The following is a 14,262-nucleotide window of genomic DNA, read 5'->3' on the forward strand; positions in this document are numbered from 1 at the left end:
CAGGGCTCTTCCAGCTTGCCCTCGGTTCGGGCACAGCTGCAGTGGGACTGAGCCGAACCAAGCCTTGCACGGCTAGAGCTGCCAGGCACACTGCCCTGCAAGCAGCCGGAACCGCCTGCAGCCGGGGCACAGCCTCCCTTCAGAGCAGGGTGCTGGGACACGGGTGTCCCAGGGCTTCCTTCTGCTGCCACCGCAGCCACGGTGCTGAGCACCCCGGGTCGGGACCGTGCCACGGGAGGTCGCTCTGCCACCGCCGATCGGTGTCCCTGGCCCTGCCCCGCAGGGCCGCAGCTGTTCCCTCTGCACGGAGCCAGGGTACACTGTGTTCACTCCGAGTCCTTGATTAAACAAAATGTTTATGCGCGCCTCTGCTCCAGCAAACATCTTGGCGGCTGCACGAAACCTATTTGCTGCTGCTGCTCCAACTGCACTGGAATTGGGGCAGGGTCTGTGCGATGCTTCAGGAGCCAGCTGGCCTTCCTGGGATAGTCCCCTGCCCAGGAACACTCCGTCTGTTCCCGGTCCCTGCACTCCAGTTCCACTGGAGGGACCTTGTATGCTGGGGAAGGCTGTGCCCTGCATCTCCTTGGTGCCAAGTGGAGCTGCTGTACCTTTGGAAAGGCTGGGGACATGCTTTACTTCTTTACCCTGAGGGAGTGACACCCACCTCACAAACCCACCACCCATTTCCCACTTAAAGCAGGGCTTTGGGGTACATCTTGAAATTGCAAGAGCAGCTAAGACATTTCCTGGGCTCTGCAGTGCCTCCAGCGGAGCAGAACTCTCTGACACTCTGTCTTCTTGCCATCCGGCTACTGCACCCACTGATGATGGCCAAGTACAGCACCATGGAGTTGGGTGCGCACAGCCAGCCCTGCCTGGGGCAACCGCAGGGCTCCCAGGGCCTGATTGCAACTCCATGTCCCCTGCTTGTTTAGCCAGTGTCGTCCAGGATGTGCCTGCTGTCTTCCCTGACTGAGGGGATTGTGTCAGTTCTGCATATCTGGAGTTAACTGGGGACAGCCTGGTCCTGCTGTGTCATCTCTCAGGCATCATGCAGCCACTGGTCTATGCCTGGAGGGCAGCCCTCACACAGATGTGCTGTCACCACAATTACTCTGTTGTGCCAGCTGATACCTCCAAACCCTTTGGAGGGAGTAGAGTGCCTCCCTCCCCAAGCCATATACCCTGTGAGCATGGAGGAGCACGTCCTGGGTGAGTGGGGAACCAGCATGTTGAGGTCATTTACAACCCTGCCAGGTGAGACCAAAGGAAGGATTCTGCAGGACTGAGAGAGGGCCAAGACCAAAGCTCACAGCTCTGAACTTGAACTCAGGGTGCCAGAAAGGAGAACGTGCTGGTGGCCACTCAGATGACATCAATCCACACCGGACTCCCAGCCTGGAGTGTTTCCCAAGATCACAGGCTTTCAGCAGAGCAGGTTGCCTAAGCGGCTCGCATGCCCCTGCCAGGCTGTATGCCATGGCTCTTGCGAAATGGTGTTGATAAACACTCCAGGGCATGCCAAGTCCTGCAGGATGACAGCTGATGTGCTTGGGCTCTAGTAAGTGCCAGCACAGGGAGAGGAATTTTCCACTCCTCTGTGACAAGCGTGCCTGACCCTGCTGGGAGACTGTCCCCAGCAAGGCAGAGATTATCTGGTGTCCCAGCTGGCTTGTCAGGCTCAATAAACCCCACATTCAAGGGCTGTCCTTAGGCACATGGCAAAGCAAGGGGTGGTTGGGTTGCCAGGGGCATGGTGGCACCCTGCAGGGCTGGGTTAGGGTCCCACCATCCCCAAGGAGACCCCACCACCCCCATTTCACCATGGGGCTATTCTTGTGTCCTGGAAATGAACTGCCTCTTAGCTTCCCTTTCCAAGCACATCGGCCAAGTTGGGGTGAGCCATATGCTTCTCCATTTCCTGTCCCAAGGACTTGCTTTCTTCTGGTTCTGGTCCTCTTTCCATATGCCCTGAGAGCAATGGGTGACCCTTGAAGGGGTTCTCCAAGCTGCCTGGGAAAGTTCTGCCCAGGAGTGTCTTCTAGCAAGCTGGAAATGCCTCAAAGACCAGCGGATTTGTGGTATGGTGTGCTCGGTCCTGTGCTGGCCAATGTTTGGTAATTAGCATATAAAAGCCCAATCTGATTTGACCACGGTGTCCTGGAGCTGCACTTCCTTTCATCCACCCCTCCATCCCATTGTGCTCTCAACAGAAGCATGAAAAGCTTGTGTCAGGCAGCATAGATCTGGACAATGCACCTGTGCACAGTGCTACATGTGTCCCTGTCCCCCAACACAGCCTGGCAAATGCTGGGCAAAGTAGCTAAGCATCAGCTGCTGAGCTGCTGTCCGAGTTACTCTACTCCCCCGGGCAGGGGAGGAGTCGCACCGGCTGAGCTGAAGGCACGGCAGCCGACAGCCGGGGGGGGCACTCCCTAGATGCGCCGGGGCGTCCCGGGAGCGCCTCAGCAAGGGGCAGCAGGGAGCAGCAGGCAGGCGAAGTAGAAGAAAGAAGATGCACCTGTGCACAGTGCTACATGTGTCCCTGTCCCCCAACACAGCCTGGCAAATGCTGGGAAAAGTAGCTAAACATCAGCTAACACCTGCAGAGAATGGGGACTCACAGGTGTCTTGTGAGGACGGTATGTTGGGACAACTTCCTTCCTTCCTTCCTTCCTTCCTTCCTTCCTTCCTCCCTTCCTCCCTCCCTCCCTCCCTCCCTCCCTCCGCTTCTGTTCTCTTTCCTTCCTTTCTTCTCTTTTGCTGCCACCTGGACATGCCTCTGCTGCCACCCTGGTGCTCCCTTGCTTATCTCTGGTATCTGGGCTAGCAGCAGCAGAGATGGAGTGCTCATACCATTTCACATCTGGCTGCTGCCCTGTGCTGTGCAAGGTGGCTGTCCCAGCCCAGCTGGGCTGTGATGGAGCAGCACCACTGCTGTGACTGATCAGGGTCCCCTGTCCCTTCCCATGTCCCTTCAGCCTCCAGGTCAGTGGGCACTGGACCAAGGCACTGTGGGAACCGAGGCAGTGACAGAGTGATGGGATGCAGTTGCTGATTGTCCTTCTGGAAGCACATCCTGGGAACAGGCACATGTGGGGAGCTGCTGCTATATGGGAACCCGTGCTTCGGATGGAGATGGTGGCAAGAGCAACAGAGACCTACGGCAGCAGATACACGAACACTGCTGTCTCTTGGCCCGAGCTTGTGGCATCATGGCTTGTGCATGTGGGCAGCGGTGACAGTGGCAGCGCAGCTTTTGGTGCCTGCACCTCTCCACTGAGGAGAGCTAGAGCTTGGGCAAAAGGCAGCAGCAGCGGCGGTGAGCCCCGTCCTGCCCCCGGGTGTTTGGGACATGCTGTTCTCTCAGGCGATGATAAGGACAATCAATAATAAAAGCAGGCAGATGGAACGCGAGCCCGGCCTCCAGCCAGCGACCTTCAGGAGCTGGGTTACTGGAGCAGGCGCAGGCGTTTTGGCAGCGGAGCAGCGTCGGGTCGGGAGCCCGTGCAGGGTAAACACGGCTGCTGCAGCGTTCGACCAGCGCTGCCCGAGTGCGTGGCTCGGCCACCGGTCCCCTGGCAGGCAGCCTGAAAGCACCGGGAATCGCGGCAGCCCAGGCACACGCTGTGCACCTCGGCAGAGCTGGGACGCTGTCAAACCTCTATGGAGCGCACGGCTGCCTGTGCCGCGGGCCGCGAGCACCGCGCGGCGCCAGGCCCGGCAGCCGCGCGCATGCGCGGGGCAAGCACAGCCGGCCGCGCCTCCGGGGTAACCCCGGGCACTTACATAACCGTGAGCTGCACAGGCCGCTGCGCAAACGCGGCCCGCTCCGCGCCGAGCTCAGCGATCCTGATAAAGCAGAAAAACAGCGATCCCAGCCCAGTGCCTGGACACAGCTGGCCGAGGCTGCTTGGGGCTGTGATGTGGGAGGGTCGATGATGTCCTTGCCAAGCAGCTGTGGGGCTGCGTAACAGCCTGGAAGGTTCGAGCTGGCCCAGCGCCCGCATGGGCGTCTGCCTTCCAGCAGATTCTGTCTCTTTCTGAGCTTCTTGGAGCTGCAGGGAAGCTCAGGGTTTTGCAATCTTCTGGGAGACAAAGGGCTGTGGGGCCACACAAAATAACACCTCCTGCCCCAAGCGGAGAGTACTTTTGCCCCCAGGGACAAAAGAGCCTTTGTGGAGGGGATGCAGAGAATCCCAGCCTGACTGGAGTGTCCCTACCTGATGAAAACACAGGCTGTTTCTTTCTTTGCTGTCCAAAGACCACTTCCTTCTGCTGAGCATTGACATGACAAGGGGTTTGGGATGTGCTATCTCATGTCCTCTCTTTTAGGGACAGGGCAGCATCACTCCCACCAGTACTCTCAGTGGGGAGATTCTGGCCATGGCACAGGTACTCCACAGTACTGGCAAGGCACTGTGTCCCTCACATCCTTCTTTCCCCCTCATGGGGCCTGATCTCTATCCCAAACCTGAATGTGACACTGGTTGACTTCAGCTCTGTCAGCTCCATCTGGCAGTTCCTGTACTTCTATGTGTGACCCTCTCTGGGGTCACCCTAAGCTCATGTCCTGTCCCATCAACTTCCCTTCCGCAGAAGTCCCTCCCTATGGAGGACTCTGCCTTTGCACCTCACCTTGTCCAGGGCTGCAGCTGGACCAGCACAGGAACCTCCCCGCTGGCACCACATGGAGGAGCTGCCTTGGTTGGGCTCTGGAGAGGTGAAGGCTGCTGCTGCCAGAGTTGGGAAGAAGTGGGCACCACACCTTGCACAGCACAGGTTGGTGGGAGAAGAGGAGCTTGCTGCTCTGTGCAGTGTGGGGCAGCAGGTGCTCCAAGGCATTTGCTTCCACATCTGGATTGTGCCCTGCACACTGCTCCCCTTCCTCTGGGCACGCGAAGCAGGACAACTTCTCCAGCCCTTTGAGTGTCTGTGGCAAAGACCAACTGAGAAAAGCCCAAAAATAACCTAGAAATAGTGGAGGAGGAAAAAAAAGGGGGGCTCTTTATTGCTTAGCCAACAGCAGAACCAGTCGTTGCCTGGCAAAAATGAGAGAGGAACTGGGAGTTAAAATAACACCTGCTTGTAGGGAGCCAGCCTGGGCAGCCACGTTCCCAGGTTTCCTGGAGGCAGGAGCAATGTGCTGCTGGGCTGAATGCAGCAAGGTCTGCGTGGGCTGAACGCGTGGGAACTGTATTCCTGAGCCACATCCAAGGTCTGCACTCCTCCAAGTTCCCAGTGGGGATGCAGGGACCCCTCCCTACACCAGCAGGATGCTCTCCACCACTGCCTGTGGTGGACAGCTGCCTGTGGCCCCAGGAGTCATTCCCCTGCAGAGGACAGCAGGATGGGGTTTCTCCTGATATGCTGGGTGTAGCTGGTGCCACTGACTGCAGGTTTGGGCTGCTGGGCTTCCAGCTGCTGCTGCTACAGGGAGCAGGGATGTGGCTGGCAAAGCCTGGGAAAAACAACCAGAGTGAGGGAAGCCAGGCTGTTCGTGTCCCCTTCCTGGGTCATCCCAGCTGTGGGATAGCAGGTAGGCTCCTTGTGTGGCAGTGATGGAAACAGCCTGCTCACCATGCCGGTACCCTGGGTCTGACCTGAGAGCATTGCTGCTGCCTCACCAGGTTTCGCTGCAGGAATGGGCAGCTTCTCACAGTGACTGAGGGGAACCAACCCCTTCATCCCATTCATAACAGCGAGGCATGCAGACTATGGATGCCTGTGGCTTTCCCTTGGAAGGTGCTGAAAGCAACCAGAAAACAGAGTTATATAAAAAATCATTTACAGAGTCTAGTCAAGTGGATCCGGCACAAGCCCAGCACATCCTGTCCCTCCTGTGGCATGCAAGGCCAGCTCTCTGGGGCAGGAGCAGCTTGCTTTGGACAGCAAACAGCTCTGCTGGGCCGTCCCCATCATGGATAGAAGCCAAGCCAAGTGCTCTCCATGTCTGAAGTCTCTCTTCTGCTTGACCTCAAACACACCTGCAGGCCTGGAGTAGCAGAGGTGGCTCTGATGAGCCCAGCTGCAGCAGCAATAGCTTATCTCTCACTCTGTGTCATGGCTCTGCTCCTCCAGTGGAGCAAAGTGATTGCAAAGTCGTAAATAAAACACTCTGGGCTCTGCTCCTCCTCAGCACAGAGCAGCCACATCCCTTAGGGGTACTATATTGTGATGTCCACACTGGCCAAGTCCTGCCTTTGTGAAGCTGCTCCTGAGCCCACAGTGAGCATCTGGGTGGCTCTGCCCTCATGCAGCCAGGAAAGTCCAGAGCACTGAGCATCTTGACTGCTTTGGAGGAGTCTTGTGGGTGCGAGCATGGGGTCTTGAGACCCCTGAAGGACTTGTGCCTGAAGGACTGGGCTCCATAGGAGTCTGACCTCATTGCTTTAAATTCTGTGGGCTGGAATATGCATCTGGCTTGTTCCTCTTGTGCTCCTGCCAGGGGCTCCCGAGGAGTGCGTGGCAGCCATGAGCGAGCAAAGAAAATCAGGTGGTTTGTGTCAGGCCAGAATGTGCAAGAGCGGATGGAGAGCATGCTATGGGGATGCAGAGCAGAGCTGGAGTCCCGAGTTTGTCCCCAGAGCTGAAGCTTGAACCTTCCCTTGTGTCAGGCAGGTTGAAAACTAGTCTGCTTGAGCCTACAGGAAAGCACAACCTGCAGCTCTTGTGCAGCTTCTCACCCTGCCTGTTCTCCAGTGGGCATGGTGCGGAGCTGTGGCAAGTACACCATTTCCCAGGACGCTGTTCTAGCTGAGGGTGAACCTCACTGGCTGTCAGAGTCTACCCTCCTGTCTAAAACCTGTCAGGGACGTGTACCACCCCATTCCCTCCATTGCCTGCACAGTCTATAGGGCTGTCTTTGTCAGCCCTGGGGCTCTCCCCAGCCCCTGCCCATGGGAAGGCAAGTGAGCAGGAGAGCTGCCTTGTGGGATCTGGTGGCTCCAAGCTGGCTCCGAGTTGTGCCAGCCCTGGGGCAGTTTATAGGACCATGATGTCACAAGCTGGACACCCAAGGGAGGAAGAGTGCTTGCCAGGCTCCCAGAGCTGCCTCTGTCCAGAACACAGGCTCTCTGAGAGGCTCTGGACACTGCCCCATGAACACTCACCTGCCTGCCTGTGTGTGCCTGGGCTGTTGTCTCCTCCCGCTCCGCCTTGTGCACAGTGACTGTGCCCTGACTCAAGGTGAGATGCCCTGCAGCACCCCTGGCCCCCTGTGCTGTCTCTGGCCAAAGCACACAGTATGACCAAAGCATGTGGAGCCCAACAGGGCTCTGGGTCAGTCCTGTTTATGTCCTCAGCTAAGTGAGCCCCAGCCTTAACAAGTCTGCAGCATTGTCCTCCCTGCATCCAATTGGCTTCTGTTCCATTCTTGCCTGTCCTCTCTGCTGCTTGGGTTTACTGCCTCCCTCTCCTTCCAGGGCAGCCTTGACACTGCTTTCCTTCCCCACCTCACCTGTGCCAGCTCCTGACTGGGCCACAGCACACACTGCTCCTTGCCTGTTGCTCAGTCCCGGCCTGGGAGGATTTCTTCCCCAGTGTTCCAGCACTGGGAGAGGGGTTTTAGCAGACTCCATGATGCTGTGCTTGTCTTCCAGTCCTCAGACAGAGGATCAGGCCCTCACCACACTCCCTGGGACAGAGGCAAAACCTGGGCTAGTGATTTGGCCTCAGCCCAACCTTGCATTTTTCTCCCTGTAGTTTGTTGGAAACTCCCAGTTGCTGCTGGGAACTGGGACCCTGTATCACTGGTTGGGATGCTCCAGCAGCTGGAAGGGAGATGTGATGCAACCCAGTGAGGGATATTTGGACCAGCTGTGGCAAAATGGCCTTCCCTTTGATCAAGTAATGGTGCCTCCCCTTGTGGGGTGGACTTTGTGCAACTTGAGGGAATGTGGGGACTCTGCACAGCCTGGCGTCTCTCTTCCCAGCGCTACCATTGCCAGGAGCAGAGGAGCAGGGCACCCTTGCCGGATTTCTCAGCATCGCTTGTTTTCTGCTCATGGCAGAGCAATGTGTACCTCATGCCCTCACTTCAGCTGGCCAGGAAAGTGAGGCAGAGCACTATGCCGTGGTCTGGACCCTCTTGGGCTCAGGGGCTGTGTGGACCATCCTGGTCCCCAAGGAGGTGACACCTCAGTGCTGCAGCCCCAGCCATCCCTTTTACCTCGGGAGGTGAGGCTGCCTGTCCCTGGAGAGGCTCGGGTGCTCAAAGGTAACCTGAACCCACTTCCCACTGCTGCCCTTTGGCACAACCATATGATACGCTCCTTGGAACAGGGTTTGCAGTGGCCTTGTCCTGTCCTGTTCCCTGTCCCAGTTCCCAGTGGATACGTGTTAGGCTGATAAGGGCTGCGCCAGGTGGCGGCGGTGTGTGATCCTCCGCCTTCCCCAGCCCGAGCTGGGAGCGGGGTGCGGCCGGGAGCACCCTGTGCTGTGCCGAGCTGTGCCGAGCTGAGCTGTGCTGTGCTGTGCTGAGCTGAGCTGAGCTGTGCCGAGCTGAGCTGTGCCGAGCTGTGCTGTGCTGAGCTGTGCTGAGCTGTGCCGAGCTGAGCTGTGCTGTGCTGTGCTGTGCTGTGCTGAGCTGTGCTGAGCTGTGCTGTGCTGAGCTGTGCCGTGCCGTGCCGTGCTGCCCCTGAGCTGCCCTGAGCCCCGGCCCTGGCCAGGAGATGGCAGCAGCCCCTCACCCTGTGCCAGGCCTGTGGGGCTGAGACTCCTTCAGAGAAGCGTTCCCAGTGCTCTGTTTCCTCCTCTGGCAGCATGAAGAAGCAGAGCTTGGCCCTGCGCTGGAGGACAGCCGGGCTGGAGGGGCTCCAGGGACACGTTGGGGTGAAGATGAGGGGACAGGGTGGCTCTGAGCAGCACAGCAGGGCTGTGGTTTAAGCCCTGCACAGCACTGAGGTTTGAGGTAGCAGCGCGTGGAAGTCGGAAAGAACAAACTGTTCAGCCGCCAGCCCTTCCAGCTTCTGCTTTCGAAGTTATCTAACAACCCAAACAAACACAAAAGTGCTGGCTCAGCCGCAGCTGGCAGGCCTGGCCCATTCGTGTGGGACACAGCCCATCCTATTCCTAATCCTGCAGCCCAGCCTTGCCAGGTCATTGCTTGTCCCTGGGTGGGTAAGGGGGTCTGCTCCCCCACTCATCACTGCAGCCGAACCCCTTCCAGTGCCGCCACTGATGCCTCCCGGGCAGCTTCTCGGGATATCACTCCAGTGATGACTGGTGGTCACTTGTCCCTGCAGAGATGGACAACCCCATGGCTCAGAAGCTCCCTTGCCCTCTGCTCGATCCTGCTCAGGCCCAGCAAGCAGCACAGGATTGTTGTGGAGATGCCATTTGCAAGCAGCAGGGAGGCAGGATTGACACAGAGATGCCGCGGCTGATCTGTGTGGAGAGGAGAGCACTGACCCACCATCACCGGGTGCTGCAGTACACCCACAGCTCTGGAGACGAGCACAGGCTGCAGGACCCTCATGGTTCAGCCATGCATGGGGACAGGGACAAGCTTTCATGTTCTCTGTCAAGCTGTGGGATCAAGAAGCTGCCAGGTTAAGGGATGCTGGAGGAGACTGAAAATTGTGCAGTGTGGGGGACTGAGTGCCTGGAGAGCCCAGAGCAGAGTTCCATGGGTGACAGAAAGCGGAAGCTGCAGGCTGTGACCAGCTCTGACAAACAATGCTGCACTGTGGTGTCTTGTCACACACGCCAAATTCACACGGGGGAGGGGGGGTGCAGGTGGGGAGGGAGCAGGGAAGGGGTGGAGAGCTCTGTTACATAGAGTGTCCTTCAGCCTTCCTTCCTGTGGCCACGGGCTGAGGGTATATAAACAGTGCAGCTATAATTATCTGGGGTGGTGAGCAGCACACCCAACTGCTGAGTGCCATGGGCACAGCTGGAGACAGCAGTGCACAGCTCCCGGGGCTGGCACCCTGCTCCACTGCTGCCCATCACAGCTCTCCCAGGAGATTTTTGTCATAGGGTAACTGCTTTCCATTGTGTTAAGCAGATCCAGGATGCTCAGTGTTTCAAAGGGCAAAATGGAAACCTGAGAGTTTCACCGGACTTTATCTTTAGGAAATTTGGGCCAGAGGCACTCCAGGATGCCCTCAGAAGGCACCAATGCCCATATGAGTGCCTTGCGTCTCTGGGTGCAGGCAGATGGTTCGCCTGAGCACACCAGTGCATGTTCAGCATGAGTGGGAGCAGAGAAGCAGAAGAAAAGGGTCAGGGCAATACTGGGAACAGCTGGGGGGGGGACTAGGAAGGGTGAGAGGGGGTTTTGGCACGTCCTTGTGTTGGAGAAGTGCTGGTGCAGTGGTCAGACAGGACAGAAAGGGAAGGACCAGGTTGAGTCTGCAGTTCGTTCCCTGGAGCAGACAGAGATGTGTGGCCTGGAGTGGAGGTGGCTGTGTCCTCTGGGGCATATTTCACCTGCTCCCTTGTGTGGCTTACATCATCCAGGTCAGGCTGAGGTAGCTCCAGTTTGGGCCGTGATTTCTGGAACTCATGGGAAATGGTGAGCAGGAAGTGAGGAACTAAGTCACTGCATGAAGACACCTGTCAATGTGAAAGGCTCAGTTCAGGCCTGGCTGAACAGCATAGAAACTATTCGGGGCTAGTTTGTGCTTAAAATTTACAGCCACTCCAGCCTCCTCACCCTCAGCTGAGCACAGTGTTTGTTTTTGTTTCCCGGCTCCAAGACTGACAAGTGCTGGGGACATTTAATGTCCAACACAAAAAAACCCCAAAAGACATTCAAGAGAAAACAATGTTCACATTTGGAAGCAAAGAAGGAATCCATAATTTCAAAACCAATCCACACTTGGCAGGGAGCTGGGTAGGGAATGGAAACAGCCACCTGAGGAAGCTGAATGGGTCACCAAAGAGGTTTTGATGGCCCAGCTGGGCTGCCTGGTTTGGGGCATGTAGTCTTGCTGGTCACCCTGGGAAGCCCAAAATATGCCAAAGCGAAGGAGAGGTTTTGGGGTATTTTACAGCACTTTGGAGCAGGCCATCAGCTCTTGAAGAGCTCAGTGTTGGTGAACACAGGGCAGGAAGTGTCAGGCAGTGGCTCAAGTGTCAGGCTCAAGAGGCAGGCTGGGCCAAGCATGGGTACATCTCCTCCCCTGGAGGGTGAGCTCCATGCCACAGACTGGGGTGATTTGGGCTGGCTCTGCCACCTTTCAATCACATCCTCTGTCCTGTGACTGTGGATTCCTGGCTCCAGTGCAGGCCTGAGCCATTCACATCTCCTGGCAATCTCAGCCCCAGCACAGCACACTGCACAGGAGCTCCTGGATGAGTCCCAGGAGTGTGGGAGGGCTGGCAGGTCTCACCTCCTGCTTGCTCCATCTCTCACCCTGCTGAGCACTGGCTGAGAACAACCTTCAGCGAGGGACAGAGTGGGGATGCAGAGCGCTTCATCACAGGCTGTGATGGCAGGGACACATCCACCGACAGGACACCAGCAGTTTGGCAGAGACCACGTTCCCTTGCAAGGGAGAAGGGGACAAAGGATCACGTGCAGACTCAGTAGTGATTGCAGGCACAGACGTGGTCCCTGCGGAAGGTCTGCAGCAGGGTCAGGGTAAGGAGGAGCCCCTGCTCAGTGCAGTGGCCGTGCTGCTGCTGGGAGGGCAGCCCAATGCTCCTGCTAAGTAGCCTGGGAAGCCAGCCAGCACCTGCAGCCCCATCTCACCTGCCCTGCTCCTCCTCTCCTGCGGGGAAAGACAAACCTGGGATTAGCTGTTCCTAACACATTCCAGATACTTACCTCCCAGGATTCCCACTCTGAAGGACTTTGTTGATGAAAGACACAAACCTGGAACAAACCGTTTGGCTGACGAAAGACACAGTGAAAGTTGCCAGCAGAGCAAGTTCCCCATGTGCTTGCATCAGGCTCCCAGGTTTCACTGGGGTGAGGCATGGCCAGCACCCCGTGCCTGGCTAGTATCCTATATGTCTTGTTGACCTCCTGTCCCTAAAAGGGATAAGGAAGCACCTGCTGCCATTTTGTCCTTCTGGGGAGACTGGCAGGGGAGCTGGAGAGTACAGCTACATTCATGGTACCCTGAGAACAGGTTGTTCCTCTCAGCTGCCCTCAGCTCCCTCAGTGGGAGCAGAGAGGGGGTTTGGCCTAGGGCTGTGCAGGATCTGTGGCTGGAGGGTAAGGTTCGAGGAGGGTGCTGAAGCTGAGGTGGGAGCTGATGAACTCTGGAAGCTCTGAGGGTACTGTGCTGCAGGCAGTGGCATCACCCTGCAGCACCAGCACTAGTTCCTCTGTCCATGTGGACACCTACCCACACAGGCTGACCAAGGGCACAGGCAGACGGTGAACCTCTCCCACTGCAGTGATGCAATCCTGGAATCACCCCTGAAGATGCTCATTCAGACTCCACTTTCTGAGCTGACTCACAGTCTGCTTTCATTCTGGAACACCCTATGCCTGTGGGGTGTCTTTCCCAAGCAGCTGGGGGGCAAGTGTTTCTTGTCATCAAGCCCTGCAGGTATCATACATCCCAGAGGACCTGGGGACCTGCAGGGCCTGTATGAGCAGCTGAGGCACATCGGGGTGCAGGCTGAGCATCAGCAAAACATTTGTCTTTTCCCTGCCCTGTGGAGACGATGGGTCCCCTGGGCAAAAGTGACCTCCAGTCTGTGTGAGCAGCATGCCACTGAGGATGAGGACCCATGGGTGGTCTTGGCAGAGGGGATCCCAGCAGGCATTTCACAGTCCTCATTTGACTGCCTTGGGCTTGGCTTAAAGATGGGTTATCTCCAACTCAGTGAGAAGAGCTTCCCTAGTGAGATACCATCTCTTCCTTGGTAGGAGAGTTAGACTTTGAAGATCATTGTGGGTCCCTTCCAGCTCAGGGTGTTCTATAATTCTACTCCCTAAGAGCTTCTCTGTCCTCAAGGACCTGCCCCTATCACTCTCAGCTGAAGCTGGTCCCAGAGGGAGGTGTGGTGTGAGCCCTTCCTCTGTGCCTCTCTTTTGCTTACGAGTTGTTTTTCCCCAGCACAAATACATCTGGACTGGCTCATGGGCTCTGTTTTCTTCCCTGGGCAGAGAGTTGTGCCAACAAAGCAAAGTTTCTTCCTTATCCCTCCCCTTTCTAATTATTTCCGCATGGATCCAATTTCACCATGTCCCGGAGCAGGCTTGGGTTCCGTGCTTACATGAAGTTGAAAACAAAGGCTGAGGCAGCAGCTGTTGGCAGCAGAGCATGTCCTTCCTACATTGTCCTTGGAGCGTAGTGCAGTTTCCAGGCTTGGCTCTTTCAGGTGCCTGAGACCTGGGGTCCTTCCTCAGGTAATGAAAGACGTAGGAACACGTATGCTGGTGCAGCAGGGCTTGCAGCAGGGCTGTGAAGCCGTGGATGGGCCCTATGATGGGTCCTGGGCTCACTAACTGAGCACTGTTGTGGTGTGTTGTCATGGTGTGCCTCAGTTTCGCCTCAGAGCACCACACTCCTGGCACTCCTCCCACCCCTTTCGTGTGCACCCTGTGTGGCTTCTCCTGGGACAGCCCCTGCTTGGGGTTCCTGTGGTGCCACCTGTCCCCACTGCTAGCCCTGGCTCTGCCCTACCACGGAGCTCAGGTGGCCTGGCCATGCAATGGCCTTGGCAGCTTACCACATCCCAGAAGAGGAACAACAAGTCTCTTTGGAAAAGAGGTTCCTTTGTCTGGTTCCTTTTCCACTCTCATGCTGGGAGGCCCTGAAGTGAGTCTGCAGAGGAGCAGCATAACCTGGCTGGGGGAACTGAGAGACAGACGTGGCAGATTAGGGAGAGCAGCAGTCCCTAACTGTGCATCCCAGGCCGGTCTGGCACTGTCAGTGGCAAAGATGGTCCCCACCAGCCATGGCCATACCCTGATGCTCACCCTCTTGTTGGAAGGAGCCAGCTGAGATGTGGTGACGGTAAGGACAGGATGGCTCTGGGAGGTGGCGTGTCACATGCCATGGCTTCACTGGTGTCTGGTGAGGCTGCTGCCCAAGCTTGCCTGTTCCTTGCCTGCCCATCATGACCATGGAGAGATTGTCATTCATCAGGTCATGGTCTAGCAGTATCTGCTTGTTTTGCTTGTGTTTAGAGGAGCACTGTGGTCTCCCCTAAATCCTGTCTCCAGAGAGGGGGATTGCTGCACCAGCCCTCTGCATCCTGACTCCAGATGCACAGCAAGAGCAGACTGCTCTCTCACCTTGTTGGTGGCCTCGTGCCCTGTTTGGCCAGTTCTGATATGACTGACATTGG

The sequence above is a fragment of the Onychostruthus taczanowskii genome, unplaced genomic scaffold (genome assembly GCF_017590055.1).
Source record: "Onychostruthus taczanowskii isolate IOZ18803 unplaced genomic scaffold, ASM1759005v1 scaffold81, whole genome shotgun sequence".
NCBI classification, from domain to species: Eukaryota; Metazoa; Chordata; class Aves; order Passeriformes; family Passeridae; genus Onychostruthus; species Onychostruthus taczanowskii.